This window comes from Agelaius phoeniceus, chromosome 5, assembly GCF_051311805.1.
Source record: "Agelaius phoeniceus isolate bAgePho1 chromosome 5, bAgePho1.hap1, whole genome shotgun sequence".
In the NCBI taxonomy this organism is placed as follows: domain Eukaryota; kingdom Metazoa; phylum Chordata; class Aves; order Passeriformes; family Icteridae; genus Agelaius; species Agelaius phoeniceus.
In genome coordinates, this window is record NC_135269.1 from 53878496 (window position 1) to 53895781 (window position 17286).

The following is a 17286-nucleotide window of genomic DNA, read 5'->3' on the forward strand; positions in this document are numbered from 1 at the left end:
CATAGTCTTATAACTGTTCTGTATTTTCTATGTGCTGCACACACATCAGAATAGCTAGTAAAGAAACTAGGAAAGGAGTCACCAAACTACAGCTTATTCCACCTTTTATTGAAAGGAACAGGCAAAAATTTCTGTGTTTGATCTCCTCAACAAACAAATCTAAATGTATCTATTAGTGCTTTTGATAGCTACAGTATTCACTAACATTGCAGAAAGTACCCACTTCTCTTGTGTCAATCAGTGTTAATCCTGTAGCCTCTGAGATAGGATTGTACATAGGTTCCTGTTTACAAATAAGTAACTGAGGTACATGAATGCTTAAATATGCCTACAAATTTGACCTCTGGTAGCTAAACAAGTAGTTAGAAGGCTCATGGAACTTTCAAAGCATTTCAATTTTGCAATCAGAATTTTCCTTTCTTTTTAATCATTGGTCCTTCTAGGATCCCCACGTACCCCACAGGACAGCACTTCCTCCTAGTAACAAGGCACCACCACCCATCTTTGTTCCTCTAAAGTTGCTGTGGGAAAGACAAGAGATAGGCTGAGGACTGAATTTTAGAGCAAGCTGTCGAACAATAAGGTGGGAGTCCTCCAGTGAGAATATAGCACACCTCACACAGGTCATGCTACAACTGAGCCAAAACTGCCCTGCACTGGACATGAGCTACAGGCACACACAAAAGACTACATCACAAACAGACTCGTGTGTGAGTCCTTTCACACCAGTATCCTTGGCCAGAACACAGCTTCCATCAGCTTGGCATGAGATGCAGCAATAAAAATTTACCTGCACCTATGTGCATTAAGAGTACTGCGTGCCTTTCATCCTCTAAACCTGCAGTTTCACTAGCAATGGATATTTGATTTAGCTGGTATAGCCGGTACTTTACATTCATATTATGCACTGCATAAGCACATCTCATTTGAATACTGCTACCGTTTAACAGGATCACTTATTTTATGTAAACAGAAGAGGCATATCAGTACTTCAGAAGATACAGACCAAACTTTTCTCCCACTGACAAACTGCTGCATTCTTTACTTACTGTCTGAAATACCTAACAAAGCACCTTCCATGCTTAACATTTAACCTACTAAGAAGGCAAAATCAAAATAACAGATAACCTCTTAAGTCTCACACTCTGCAACATAAACAGAGTATTTAAGATTGATGAGACTTTTCCATACTTATGCACAGAAATCTCACAAATGTTTGCAAACAATCATCAGCTCCAAATGGTGTCTACTCTGTTGATAGCCTGTTCATACTCAGAAGGATGCATCTGTGGAGACCTGTCTACCAATTAATGTAACAGCCACAAATTCAGAAATTGGAATGTATTTCAAAATTATCACTAAGGTGACCTACTCCACATATTGCATGTTATCTCTTTGACACAAACCCACGCCTTTGAAACTCAACTGAGCAACTGGTTCTGTAATCACAGATGGTTGTAGAGCATGGCTCTGGTTTCTCACGACTCAGAAGTTCACAAATTTCAAAATGCGTATTTTTACCCTCTGAGCATCAATGAGGTTTTCCTGCAAAAGGAACTGTGCAGACATATGCAGCCTAAACTCAGGTACCTGCACACTAGAGTCAATGTCCATTTGCAGGCTTTGGTAGTTAAAACATAAAAGTCAAAGACAACTACATTCATTTTGCTTGAAAGGAGGTGTTGAAACATGAGCTTATGTGGCCTGGGACACTAAAAACACGTTTATGGGTGAAAGACAAGAAAACATTCTCATATGCTCTGTGGTTTTACAAGTTATTGCTAATTACACTGACTGGGGCTACTGGATGAAATGAGTAAGTATGAGGTGAATCAGGATGCTAATGCACTGCATTGCAGATTTATGAACAAACATTAGCCCAAATGCTTACTCTTTTAAGAGGTTGCAGAGGTTACAAATATACTGCTAAATTTAGAAACGTGGGACAGAAAGACCACAGTGATGTGGCTCAAGTCTGGACAGACATTCAGAAACTGGCAGTTTTTTAGACCCTACACATCTATTCAAGTCACCTTCCTATTGCATTCCAACGTGAATTCTGTGAATTCAGCAAAGATCTAGAACCAAAATAATTTTATTGGACTTTCCTGTATCCAGCAGCTTAGTTATCAGTACATCTCCTTCTAGGCCACGTGAAGCTACGAACAAAGTAATACTTCTGGTTTTGGAAAATCCTCTGCAAAACACTCCTAAGCAGAACAAAAGGGAAATAGCACAGCTGCTGCATGTGTATGGAGTTCTACAAGAAGCAGCTCTTCCACTCTGTTCATTACCTACAAGCAGCAAGCAAAGGAAACGAGTGAAGAAGTTCTGTGGTGTCAATGGCTGTCTGCTGAAATATGCAGAAGGTGCATCTCAAAAGTACCAGCAGACACATTCACTTTTGTTATAAACATTTTGAAACACGATCCTTATTGATGCTAAAATTGGGATTTCAGAGGACAAATAATTTTGACAAACTGCCAAGCACATTATTTATCAGTAGTGTTCTTTTGCCTCTCCCTTTCATCCTACTCTCCAAACACTATCTCTGAACAAGCTGACCTACTCTTTCAAAATCATTATGTGAACACAAAGCTGAAAGCAGTTACATGACATGAGCCCATCTTCTGGCAACAAGTAAAGAAATATAGCTCTATTGTGGCAGAGAACTGAAGAAAAACTCCTCAGAGAGAAAGCTCCAGGGTAGCAAATTCCAGCCTGCAGTCACAGAAGCCCCATGATAACACTAACAATTCAGTACTATTGACACACTCACAGGAAAGCTGTTCTACTTCCAAGTCCATCCAGCTGTTGCACCACTCATTTAACCTGTAAAGGACTCTGCACCTAACCAATTCAGTATATTCACAGAATTCACAGAATGACTAGGTTGGAAGAGACCTTAAAGATCATTGAGTCCAACCCATGCCCTAACACCTCAACTAAATCATGACACTGAGTGCCACATCCACTCTCTTTTAAACACTCTCTTTTTATATTTCCCTTGACACAGCTTGAGACTGTGTCCTCTCATTCTGTCAGTTGCTGCCTGGAGAAAGAGACCGACCCCCACCTGACTACAGCCACCTTTCAGGGAGTTGTAGACAGTGACAAGGTCACTCCTGAGTCTCCTTTTCTCCAGGCTAAACACCCCCAGCTCCCTCAGTCGCTCCTCACAGGGTTTGTGTTCCCAGCCCCTCTCCAGCCTCGTTGCCTCCTCTGGACACGCTCAAGCATCTCAACGTCCCTCCTAAACTGAGGGGCCAGAACTGGACACAGCACTCAAGGTGTGGCCTCACCAGTGCCGAGTACAGGGGAAGGATGACCTCCCTGCTCCTGCTGGCCACACTATTCCTGATATATATATATATATATATATATATATATATATATATATATATATAAACACCAGCAAACAACACCTCTATTTCCATGACTATCTGCTGCCTCCCAAGAAACAAGAAAACCCCTCAGCAACTCCTGATCCCAGCTCCTCACACACAGGCCTTCTTTGCAGGCTACACTGTAACCAGCTGTCTTGCTGTCCTTCTGAAGGACAGCCACCAGTGCAAGATGCAAGATATGCACCCTAGCAAGGCAAGATCAGCATCTCCAGATGCAGCACGCAGGTGATGGGACACTTTCTTCAATTTCACCAGCAGTCATGGTGTTGTTCAGCCATGGGGTAGGCTCTTGCTCTCTCTCAGAAGCATGCACACCCTTCCTGAGATAGACAGGCTTCTCAACATAAGAGCAGGACGCTGCACTATCAATAGAGACAGAGTTATTCAGCAGACAGCCTGAAGGGCTTACCCGCTGGAAGACACACTCCAGGAGCTCCACTGCAGTGCTTGATAGGCAGGGTCAGCAGGACATTTAAATTCTTGCATGTGGACATGCTAAGATCCTGCATCCCTCAGTGATTTCAATCAAAACTGCAAGACAGGTCAACTAAAGGCAAAGGAAGGAAGGAGGCAGGAGTAGAAAAGAGCTCCTCTACTTTTTTTTTAATTACAAGAAAAAGAAGTGTATAGGAAGAGAACTTGTCACTGAGTGCATGCACATTTTCATACAAATCTATAAATTGTGGTTTAATGTTAAAGTTATGTTCCCCATGTCCTTTATTAGAAAGGGAAAAAAGAGTTTTCACTACAAAAGTTTTAAGTTCAAATACAGAACCGCAGTATTAACTAACATGTTCAAACCATCTGAAATTTGAATGGGCCTTAAAAAAAGCGTTCCATATCTGAAGATCTGATCTCAGATTCAAGTAACAAAGGTATTTGCAAATATGTTTCTAAACTAGTAACAACTATCACCAAGAGAATATATTGGTCAGATTTTGTACTAAATCATCTATGAAAGACAGCCAGTGTCCTGTTTCCTGACAGGACAAGGAGAGCTACAGAATCCTTCTTTCCTACTGGCACTGGCTGGCAAAGCACATGCTGTGATATCACTTCAGACAGACACAGTTACACACCACTCCCATTAAATCTGGAGCACACTTATCTCTGGCCTGCTCTCATTTCTACATTTTCAAAGACTGCCCCAAATCTCTCTCTGCACTTTTCCTGAATAGCAAATAAGGAACAAGGAGATGCTTTCCAAAAAGTAATCTTTTAAAAAAAAGCACTCGTATGACTCTCCCACAAATAGACGGCAATACCACGTGGCTCATTCACAGTTGTGGTGGCAGCAGCAGCAGTGTTTCATCATTTTTACCATATGGAAGAAAGAATACACTGAAAAATCAATATAACTCTTCTAGCACCAAGCTACACAATATCCAAGTGGTGTACAGTTAAGATGCCAGAGTGCCAGACACTGTGAGGACTGAAATTTACAATAAGCAACCTAAAATTGAGATTTACAATAGAATAGTCAATTCAAGTTACTGAATCTTGAAAGTCTACTGCCACCAACAGCAGGGCACAAACCAGTGCCACAGCCACAACCCAGATATTTTAATTAATAAACTCATTTAGCTTAGAATAATTAAATGGATACATTTTTCCCCTACTGTGTAATGTCTATCCCCTACTAAAATACAGATGAGAAACCTCTGGAATCTGTTTGGCTTGGGTTTTTAATTTTTTTTTTTTGCTTTACTCTGTTAGCTTTCAAAGAAGGAATACCTCCATTAAGGAGGTGGACAGTAGTTGCACAGATACACAACTCTACAAAATGGAGAAGTGTCATTCTAGACACCCTGGGTATTTTTTAAGACTAGTATTGTCACCACCACATTTGCAAAACAGCATCTAACTTGTAAAAGACCATCTCGTTCTCTCACTTTTCCAACCCATCAGTTGCAACTTTCTCCGAAGTTTTACCAAAGAAAAATACTCTCTTTCTTCCAGAAAGCTAGCAAAAATAAACACCTCTGTTATATGGACATCTGCATCAGTACATGTATTTTCCTCAAGAGAAGTGCCCAGGCTATGCCTGTGACACGAATTATGTTCAAGAGCTAGGTTAATTTGAACTATTTTCAGAGGTGAATTCAAAAAAAGACACAACTGTTTAGAGACCCAAAAAAAAAAAAAAAAAAAGAAGAAGAAAAACTGTGAGTCTCAGCTTTTCCTCAGCTTTCCGCCAGAACCAAACAAATCCCACGCTCTTATCACCGAACACCTGGACGAGGAGCGTTGTGCCACGTCCGTGAACCCCCAAACCAGTGAACAGCCATAACGAAAGAGCTGAAGACAAGCGGGCCCAGGACCTTACAACCGGCCCCCAGAGCCGCATTTCCCCCCGAGTTTCCTGCCCGGCCGCAGTTCCCCGGCCAGCAGGGCAGGGCAGCGCGGGCCTCCTCGCGGGCCGCCCCGGGAGGCGGCGGGCACCGGGCACCGGCCTCCCCTCGCCCCTCGAGCGGGGCCGATGGCCTCAGCCCGCCCGCTACGAGGCGGAGCTCGCGAGGAGAGGCCCCTCGGCCCCGCCGCCCGCGGGGTCACCGGCGGGGCAGCGCCAGACCAGCCCTGGCTACAACTCTCTCGCCAGGCCCGGGGAGCGCTTCCAGCAACGGGAGCGAGCAGGGCCGCCGCGCCCCGGCCACCTCCCTGCCCGAGCGGGCGCTGCCCGAGCAGGCGCTGCCCGGCAGCACCTCCGGGCCGGCACCTGACGGGGCAGGGCCGGGTGCGTGCCAAGAGCGAGCAGCAAGGGGACACGGCCGCGCCGCTCGCAGCCCCCTCCCCTCCTGCGGGGTACCGGGAGAACCGCGGCACCCCCCATCCGCTTCCCCTTGCACGCGCCCGCCACGACCGGGGTCGGCCCCAGCACGGCCCCGCCGCCCCCCGGCCCGGAGGGACGCGGCAGCGCGGCCGGCCCCCGTCCCCGCTGACCTGCCGTGCCGGGCGATGGGAGCGGCGGAGCCGCCGCTGGCCGGGCGCTGCGGGCGGAGCGGGCGCGGGGCGCGTTAGCCGGACAACGTGCTGCACGAGTCAGCGCGGGGCGGGGCCGCCGCGGGGCACCCTGGGCGCTGTAGTCCTCCTCCGCTCCCGGTTGCGCGGCGGCGGGCAGCAGCGAGCGGCAGCGGACTACAGCTCCCAGCCCGCTAGACCCGCCGGGCCCGCCCGCCGCCGGCCCCTCCTGCCTGTCCTCCCTCGCTCGCCCCGCGTGGCTCCTCCGCCGGCGGCCGCTCCGCTGCGGGCCGGAGCCGCGTAGCCCCGTGTCCGGGCCGAGCCCAGCGGCCGCTCGGATCCGTGCTGGCGGAAGGACCGTCAGGGGCTCTCGGGATTTCTGCGGGAGCCCCGGAGCGGAGCGGGCGGGGCTGCCAATCAGCGGGTGCCTTCAGCTTCCGTGGGGGGCGGGGGCCCTTCTGGCAGGGAGTTGAGCCACGTCTCTGAGGCTGCTTCTCTCTGTACTGGTGAAGCAACCCTGTGGCCGCGGCGGCCGCTCTCGGCCGAGCCCGGCTCGGGGCAGGCTTGGCAGCGATCTTCAAGCCCTGGCCTGGGAGCCCGCAGCACTGCCCGGGTGTCCGTGCCTGCTGGGACCGTCCTTGGGAGCCCTGGGCTGGAAATGCGTACGGGTGTAAGGAGTAAGGGACAGCCCGCAGGGGTGGGACTGCACGGAGCGTCCATGTGAAAACATACCGTGGGGCTAATGAAGACTGAAATCGCAGGGATATCACGCTCCAAACGATGTCATCTCTGAATTTATCCATTACTTCCTCGATGTGCAGCCCTGCTTGCCACTGCTGTTCTGGCCCTTCGCTTTCTCTCTTGCAGTGAGCCTCTCCTGCTGGAAGAGTTAAATGATTCGCCCACAAAACATGAATAATCTGTGTTACGCCACCTCTCTAAGTACAAGGGGCGTTTGGTGATACTCCAAATTACTAGGCTGGCACATAAAAATATCTTACTGGTCAAGAAAACATTTGTTTTCAGAAAAATGCGTCAAGAGTTGATTATAACAACTGGTTGTGTCTTGGAATTGTCTCTGTCCTTTTCCTGTTTCTCTGTTCTGTTTCTGATAAGTGACAGTTCTGTGACAGTATGGCTTAAACACCCATTTAGTCTGAGCACACATTTGTTGTCTAAATACAGTTTCATTTGAACTGATGTGAAGGTTTGTTTTCTTAGTTTTTCTTACTTCACATCCTGGGTTAGTTTAGGATTAGGCTGAGCTTTGCAACTATGTGGTATGTGGAAATCAAGTCCAGACATGTTGAGACAATTGGGAGTTTTACTTCCTGCTTCAACTTGCTATAAAAGCACAGAGCAGGCATTTCACGTGTGAATGAATCAAATAAGGTGCAAGATACACAGACCTTCAATTCTGAGGAAGAACCATCCAATGTCTGACATAAAAGGAAAAAAATATTCACTTTGGGCATTTTAATCTAGTGCTGTACACTGATTCCAAAGACTTTTTTTTCCCCCCACAACTGGTGAGTGAAGGCCACCAGGAAAGATGGGACACTCTGCTAGATCAGAACAAGTTGATTGATGCATTTGAGGAGTGTGCCTGATGGCTTCTTCGGCATACAAGGACATTGGCCCTAGATGCAGCTGCTCCCCCTGACCACAGCTGCTTGCTTCTGAGCCTGCTTCTAATCCCACCTTTTCCAATCATCAGCCTTGCCCAGCCAGAAGCTTTCTGTGGTGCCAGATCCTCCACAGGCTGTCCTGTAGCAGGTAAAGCCCTGTGAACTTTGGCTAAGCAGCAAGAGAGGCCCTTATGCTCCGCAGCCTGAATATCAAGTTGCAGTAGTGTCCCTTACACAGCTGATCACAGATTTTATCCTCAGATTTGCTCAGCTATCACTGTGTGCCAGGTTAATACTCAAGCCCCAGCTATTTGCAGTGTCATGTGTTTGGTTCAAGCTGATACTGATACTGAGTGACAGTTCAGTATTTTTTTGACTGCAGCTCCTCCTACACCACCAATGGTGTTTTGTTCAAACCCTGTGAACCCCTTGACAGACTACAGATCTCTCCCCAAGCTTCCCAGATGCAAAAGCTCAATGAGTTTTTGGTCAGAGCATGGGAGCACTGCCTTAGCCTGCAGGAAATACCTCACCTGATCTGATCTGATTGACAAGCCCTGTGCTTTTGGGAATACTGTGAACCTTGCTGGCCTGATTTTATTTTAGTTTGTGATGCTGCACCCTGATTATGTCAACAGCGTTGGTACTTTTGTGTATACTTACTGCAGGCAGTTTCCTTTGCTGACTCAGCAAGAGCTGTGCTAGCTGAACATGCCTTTACAAGGACTAAAGTAAGATGCAGGTCTCTACTGACACGAAACCATGTGGCTGGAGATTCTGCCTGTGCTGTTTCAGCTTTGCTTGTGGTGCACAACACTTCTGAAAGTGGAGAGGGAGGGCTGAAATGGGAGGAAGTTCATCAAAAGCGAGGACCACTGCCAGCAGGAGGTCTTTCTTAGAGGTTCCCTTGTGACAGTCCTGTGCCAGGGATCCCTCTGACAACTGCAGTGTCTCTGCAAGAGCCTGCATGACTGCAAATTGTGTTCTGCTCTGTTGTGAGTAAGGAATGAGAGAGTTGTGGTAATTGAATACTCCATTAATTAGCAATTGCAAGATGAGTCACTGGTGTCTTCTGAGAAGCCTAATGTGACATGTAAATCGTGTTCTTAACATTTAATACATTTAATATCTTCTTTAAATGTTGCTGTTGATGTGGGATTGTTTTGAGATCAATGGCAAATGCCAGTAGTGAAGAGAGGGCATGGCAGAGATTCCCAGATTTCTTCATTCTTTCAACTCTATTCAAATGCACTTCTTTTTTGTACTGAAACTGATACTCATGGAATGGTTACCAGCCACAGCACAGTATATCTGAAGTAAGTTTGTTGTGTAATGAGCCAGAAAGGCTCCTCATGAACATGCCACTGTTCTAATGTGTAAGAATTTCCAGGGATTTTTGGAATTTCCAGGACTAGGAACGAGGAGGGGAAGTTAAGTGCACTTCTGCCTGCCCTTCCTTCCTGTCTTTCCTTCTTCCCTCCCTTCTGCCTTCATCTTCCATCCACTCTGCCCTCTTCTTTCTCTTTTTTAACAAGTTATTTTTACATAAGGTTTCTGAAGAATTGAAAGGACTAATGATGACATCAGCCAGAAGAGCTCGAATGTCTTCAGTGATCTCTAGTTTGTAGCAAATAGAGACCCAGTGCAACATTTGAATCAGCGCCTGAGCAGATTGCCAGGGAAGGCACCAGGCTGTTTCCTGGATGGCCATATGTCTGTCCAGGTCACGACAGGTTTTTAAGAACTTGTAATAAAGAAAAAATCACCACTACCACACACAAAACAGAAAACCTTGAGCATTAGAAACGTTATTCAAGCATCTGACCTAAACTGGTGTTTGCTTGCTTCCAAGCCCAGTAGCTGGTGCTCTGTGGGACTGGAGGACAACTTTCCCTTTGTAGCAGCCTTCACCTGTTTAAACATTGTCACGTCTTCTCTTGCCTTCTCTAGATTAGTGAGCCTTAAGATTTTCTCCGTGAGTTTCATCCTCATGGATACTTGGCTGGGGTCGGTACTGCACACTGCCTGGAAAACTCACCTGGACCCATCACTGCTGAGCACTCCCCAGAGCAGCAGGATCCTTCCCCACCACCTCCGGCGTTTCCAGCCCGGGAACAAGGCGGGGGTGTCGTGACCATGGCTCGTCGGGATACCGACGGGAGCGTGTCACGGGCGCGCTGGGACAGTGGCGGGGAGCGGAGGGAAGGGAACCGGAGGCAGGGAAGGGAGCAGAGGGGGCGGGGACACGGCGGGGCTGGGCCGTCCCGGGCCGGTCCCGCGGGGCTGCGCCGCCCCCTGGCGGCCGCGCTCCGTCAGCGCCCCTCGGGATGCTGCGGCCCCCAGAGCCGCCCCAGCCCCGCACTCCTCCCTCAGTCTTCTTTCCTGGGAGACACCATCCATCTCAGACTGCGAAGCAGAAGAGGAAAGGCAGAGTGACTAGCAGCTTCGCGGAATTTCTTTGACTGCCCTCCCTGGAGGAGACCCGGGTTTCTGTCATTTCGATCTCACTCGCTGCATGTTACCGCTCAGAAAAGCCCCCGAGGGCCACCTCCAACGTGCTTCACTCCCTCGGATCCGGAGTATGGCCTGTTGCTCCTAAACAGTGTCATCTAAACATGCTAAAGAGGGAAGTTGGAGAGCTATTCTGCTGCGCCCAGGAGGGATACGGCTGTTGTGTCACTCGGGAAGCACAGAGATGGCAGCCTGCCATGTCAGGACTGCCATCCAGACCCAGTGCCCTCCTTGCACTGGTGTATCTGCTCCTGAGGCTGGGAAGGTCTAGGAGATGTTCCTTCTACACTGCTTCAACGACAGAGCTGCTGTATGTGGCTGGAGTTGGCTCCAACAAAGCTGATTTGGTAAATCAGAAGAACCAAACCACACAGAGGACTACTTCAACTGTCTCTAGACTTTACAATTTTCCCCTAAAATTTGCATGAGATGTGGGGACAGTTCATCGTGAGTGGTTGCTGTGAAGAGAAGCTGATGACTGTGAGCAAGGCTTCAATAGCTCGGGTCCAGCCCTAGCTGCTGTGCTGGTGACTGCAGCATGGGCACAGGCTGCTGTGCAGTCCACAGTGTGCATGAGGAGGAGGAGGACGGTGCTGATGGCAGAGGGGGTGGAAAGGCTCCAGCTCCTTTGTTCTTTCTCTGCATCATCCCCACCCCCTGCTCTCCCCCTTTCCATTAAATTTGTAGCAGACCTGCAGAGCACGGTGCATTGCAGAGGCATTCCTAGTGCTTGTGGGTAACACAGCTTGGGTACAGAAGCGGCATCGGCACAGGGCTCTTTGTGAGATCGTTTGTGTGGGAGGCATGCGGAGCAATCAACGGGGCATTGCTGTGACAGCAAGGTGGGTGTGAAACACCGGCTCTGGGCTTTCCTTGTCCAGGAGGCAAATTAGCCACTGCTTCTCTACAGGAAAGGCTGGAAAAGAAGGCAAAACAAATTGTACACAGATGTACCTCTGTGAGGAAGCCGAGGATTGCACAAATTTTAATCTTTCTGTTCACCAGAGGTAAACACAAGTCTCACAACAAAGCCTAACCCCCATAAGCTTTGGAAGACAAGGAGAGACAACAGAGCTATTATGTGTGGTCTTGTTCCTACACATGAACAATTAAATTGCACGGTGCTGTCTTCAACTAATAACAGACTAGATTAGAGCTACAGAGCAGAAAATCTGGGCTAATGCCAGTTTGCAATCCATAATGCACAGTTGTCTGCCTCAGATTTGGAAGCTGTATGGCATTATGGGAGGCTTTGGTTGTAATCCCTGCAAATAAGAAAGCAAATGAGTTGAAGATAAAGACCAGTTAATGAAGCACTGAAAATCACTGCTGATGTCAATGTGAGATGTGGACACAATAAATAGATGAGGGGTCCAGATACTTGGTTTAAAGTTGTACTGAAAACCCTGGTTTGGCAATGGGATTTTTTTCTCTTAAATTCTTCAGTTCTCAAAAGCCTTGAGGCATACATATACAGTAACAGCTTTTCCTACAACAAATTGAACTAGTGATTGAAAGAGCTGGGTGCTTTCTGCTCTCCACTGATTCCCCAGGGGATCTTTCTAAGCAAAGAACAGTAAGTTAATTTGAGCAGGTGGTGCAAACATTTTCCCACATACTGTGACCATATTTGGAATCAGTGAAAGTGCTGTAATCAACTTGCCCACTCATCAGCTCCCCTATTTCCATGAGCTGTAAGACTCCTTATGTGTACTTGCATTCATTTGAGGACATAGCTTGCACAACTAAGTTCTCTGGCAAAGTTCTCTCTCACTTCAGTGGCCACAGGACCTGGCTCCAGGAGCTTGCTGTGAGTGGGCTAAAGATGGAGAGCCTCAATACTGTTAGTATTGTATTGGTTCAATTATGTAATTCAATTAAAAGAAAAATCAATGCTGTCACATGATTAAAATCCCTTTCTTACTAATATCTAGAAATACTCTGATTCCCAAATCCCAGCTGCTTTTGCCTTCATAGATTAGATGGAAAAGTGCTTAACACATGAAAGGTCTCTTCATAATGCCTTTCTCCTGAAAAAATAATTAATTTGCTAATAAAATCATTAGGGCACCCTATTGCTACATTGTGTTCATGTGTACATGTTTCAGTAATAGGGAGTAGTTACACAATGCAGAATCAGAACCTAAAATCCAAAATTATTCCTACTACATATCAGAATATTCAATTGCCTCCCATGGATTTGAGTCAAAATGTCAATTCCCATGCCTGTGTCCTCTAATGGACCTTAAAACAAAGAGGTGGAATTTCCAAGAAATTAAATGTGTTCAAATTTTCTGCAAAAAATCCTGGGTCATACACCTAAAGATAAGAGTGAAGAGAAGGAAGGAGACATCCTCAAGGTTTCTGAGAAGGCAGGGAACTTACTGGTTAAATGCAGACAAGTTTGAAAAGGACTCTATTAGGAAGAAAAATGAAGAATAAAATTACCACATAGTTGTAGGCACACAGTTTGTGGTAACTGGGAGCACAGCTGTGGCAGAGCCTCATCCCCAATGGGCTACAACTGTGAAAAGCAGGTGAGCAGCATTGAAAGCAATGAGCCATGGAGTGCCCACATGCACTGACCCATCACCAAAGGACACACAGGTGCAATGCAGGAACATAAAAGGTTGGGCTAAAGAACAAGGACAGCAGCCTTGAAGCCTTCTGATGTGATATGATGTTACTCTCTATGGGCAGATGCTTGAAGCCTTGTGATGAGGTATGGCGCTACTCTGTGTGGGGGAATGCTTAAAGCCCTCTGGAATTGCATGGTGATACTCTGTGTACTGTGGTACGTGCTGTGACACATGGCCACAATGAACAGCTTCTGCTCACCTGCCTTTGTGGCCCTGGTAGAGCAGTTTAAAGGTTATCACCCTTCAATCAGAGTTTAGTGCCCCTAGTGAACTTGAGAGGGTTTATGCAAATCCATCCTACCTGGCATGATAGTTGCCTAGAAGCACTCTTGTAATCTGTCCCTCCATCTCTGGTGAGAATATAGGAATAAACAGCAATAACTTCTCAAGCCATTTGCTTAAGGGCTGCCTGTGCCCTGCAACAAAATTTATCCATCTGAAAACCTGAATAGTCCCCAGACGGGTTACTGCTTAAATTGGCTGCTTTTCTTGAGAAAAGAAACCCAAACTACAACAGTATAAAATCATACTGTTTAAGTATTATGGACACATCCAGCTGTGTGTGCTGGGCATTTTGTCCAGAAGGATATTGTGAGAGACTGTACTGAAAGCTTTGCCAAAATAAAGAGAATCCCACATCTGCTATCTTCCCTTGGTCAACTAGATGGGTGACTGTCATAAAGGGAAATTAGGTTAGTTAAGATCAGTAACTTTAAAAGTACGTGAAAAATGTCTCACAAAAATAAAAGAAGAAAGTTTTCAGCAATTCTTCCTATGGGAAACTGTAAGAAAACTTCTTGTAGTTCTCATGTTTCTACCATGCTGATTAATGCTTTACTGTCTACAGACAAGCTATAGAATGAATAATGTAACAGGCATTTTTAATACAAAATTATAGTAAGAATACTAAAGATTTTATCATCATAAGAGAACAAAACAAGATCCTTCATAACTGAATATCAGAAGGACTGGCAGGCTGACAAATGATTGTCCTGATTAAAGCAATGATGCCAGTGTGAGGTATTGTTTGCACACAGGCTGTTTCCTTTGAATAAGCCTTTCCTGACCTTTACAGCAGGCAAGAGCAATGCTTGCTTGAGGACAGGACGCTTCATGTGAGCAATTCAAGGAAGCTGTAAAAGAACATGGATCCAGGCCCCAAGGCTGGGAAAAACCTCTGCTCTTGTACTGTTGTTGCATTACAGAACAACCATAACCATTCACCTCAGCAAGGACATGGGTTTGAGTGACCCCAGGATAAGAGTGCTGGTCTTTCACCAGCCCACACGTGGTGTGTGTGGTCACCTTGTCCTCTCCTGTGATGGCAAGATCTGCCAAAACACAGAAGCACAGCAGAGACAAAGAGGATACATGGGCAGGTAGGAATCAGCTGGTACATGTGGAATACCTACCTTTCCACTGGACCTCTGTTTTCTGCTAAATGCTTCAGCTGTGCAATTATCCATGAGATTTCCCAGTCCCTCACCCAGGGACACAGAGAGCATGAACCTTGCTTGTAACCAAATATTCCTTTTCCCCACTAACCTTGTGCCAAGCACCAGTAGGAAGAAAGGGACTACTGATAGGTATTTTTTGATAAAAACATGTTACAGGCAACATATAGATCACCTCTATACATCAGGTTGTGTGCACTATCTTTTTTATATAATCAGCAATGACAGCTGTTCATTCCATAAAGCTACACTTAGAGTATCACTAGAAAGTCTACTGTCCATTGATTACATAACAACATAAAATACCTGGTGTATTGGGGTCTGTTTTATGCATCCAGAGAGGAGCAGTCTTCTCCCTTGCATCAGCATTTGTGAATTGGAAGCCTCCACTGTTGTGAGAAAATTAAACAGAGAAGTGGTTGTGCTATGCAATGTGAAACCCTAATTTACTCTGTTTTGGATTGGCTACTCCACAATTAGTATCATGGCATTTGTTTAAGATAAGACAGAAAAAGGGGCTATAAAGAAATAAGGTCATTAACTTTCAAACCCAGCAAAGGTGACACAAAATTACACAACCAAGTGAAAAGTGGAAGAAATTTTTGTTGCTGCAGATCTTGGAAATCTCAAGTATGGAAATCTGTATTGATAAGTGTTGTATGAATGATGAATTGCCAAGTACACTGAACTGCTGTCACTATGCACATGACACAGATCCCATATGTGAAATGCTTAATACTCTCAGCTCCTAATAAAACAAGTAGAAACAGAGAATTAGTAGAAATATGTTCAAATATTTTAAAATTAAGTGTAAAATTTTCCAATGTTTAATCTTTAATCTTATCTTGTTCTCCCATTGCTCCTGAAAAGTTTAAAGATTTACTTTTTTTTTCCTTGGACATGGTATTTTGACACGTTACCACCAACCTAGCCTGCATGCTATTTGGATATACTAGTGTTGAAATGTATATGATGCCCAGCATACAATAACTTTCTGTGGGGTCAGTGGAAAGTGCAATGAATTTTGCCTTGAGAGACTTGCTCAAGGCATGGATCATATTTTCCTCTAGTTACGGGAAGGTACAGCTAAAATTAAATTTTGTGCTTTATTTTAAGGTTAAAAAACACATTAAGTAAATCGTTAATCCAAAGAATCTCTGATCATTGCTATTAATAGCAAAGTAACTGATATATAGCAGAGATTACACACCTGAGTTCCTAAAATAAACTTGCTGTGAAAAAAAAAAAAAGCACTTGTGCTAGTACCATTGGTGAAGTACATTAGTACATTCCAAGGATCAGTAGGTTGAGTTCTTCCTCAGGATCAGAGTTGCTGCAGGTGAAGACATCTGCTCAGCTATGCCAGCTGGTAGGAGCCCCACCTGGATGCCTCTCTGCTCTGCCCAGGCTGCATCTCTGAGTCTGCTGATGAGCAGAAGCAGTTTATCCAATATTTCTTCTTGGACAAAGGGTTTGTGATGAGGCAAGTAATATGTGGTGTTTCATAATCTATTAATTTTCCCTGAAGGGACCTGCAACTGAAAATGAGTTCTGTTATGAAATGTTGACACATTTGCTTCCCAGAATGAATGGGAAGATTAAGGGGAAATTCTCTTTCCCCAAGTTCATCTTTTCCCATTCAACCTGGACTTGCAGCACATCCATGCTGCACAGCCCTGGGAGTCTGTAAAAGTATGACTTCTGTTTCATCTGATTAAACTTAAAATAAAGATAACTTTCAGTTTTAGATAAAAATAATTTCAATAGGAATTAGATATCTTACACTGAAACACCGCTTTTTCTATTAACACTTCTATTGAACTCAAATGGACTTGAATTTATGGTGTAAGAAATCACTCAACATGACAAAGCACTGCTATATCAGACTTTACTATAGGAGACACTATTGTTTTGTATTTACAGGGATCCCATCCAGTAGGCATCTTGCCCATGGGAAGAGCTCTTAAGCATATTGCCAGATAATAAACTACCAATAATTAATGGTTACAAGATCAAAGGTACACTAGTGTAACACCAGCAGAACACTATGCTGGAATCATAGGACTTCTAGTTTTCCCCCGAAGTAGATATGCAGGTACTTTAGCAGCTCTACTATCTCTCTGTAAATCATGACATGAAAATCTCATTCAGGTGTCTAAGGAAAATACACTTGAAAACATTAAACCAATACTTTTTTAAGTTACTCTTGCTACCCATATTTTTGTGGTAGATGTCCTAATTACCTGATCTTGCTCTCTGTGCCAGTACTGCCACTCATTATTCTAGCCAGAGGTGCCTTAAATAGTCATGAACTAAGAACCAGAAAAAGGCTCAGTTTCCTTGAAAAGCCATGAAGAATCCCTGCACTGTTCTTCCCCTCTGTTACAGAGTGATGGGAAATAGTCACTTCAGAATTTCAAGCGTAAACTCCAGCAAAAAAAAATCACAGGAAATCAAGATGATCACTTTAAATCAAAATCACCATGCATCTGCCAGGAAGAAGATGTAACACTTAAGATATTACAAAACCAAAGCAGTAAGCAAAGAGGAAAATTCATGCTTCAAGCAGACAGCTTTTCCTTGACAAATAGTATTGCAGAGTGCTGCCTAATTAGGTATCTCCCATCACCCACGTCCTTCAGGTGCACAGTTTGGCAGGCAGCTTCTTGCTGTCACTAAGCACCAGTTT

The 17286-nt window shown here is 45.3% G+C and overlaps 1 protein-coding gene across 1 annotated transcript in view; it reads right to left on the reverse strand.

The window, feature by feature from the left end:
* TRABD (TraB domain containing) overlaps positions 1-6480 on the reverse strand; it is a 30725-nt gene extending 24245 nt beyond the window's left edge. The window contains exon 1 of the mRNA XM_077179037.1: positions 6348-6480. The gene's annotated coding sequence lies outside the window, so the exon portion shown is untranslated. The remainder of the gene's footprint in view (positions 1-6347) is intronic.
* Positions 6481-17286: the final 10806 nt, after the last annotated feature.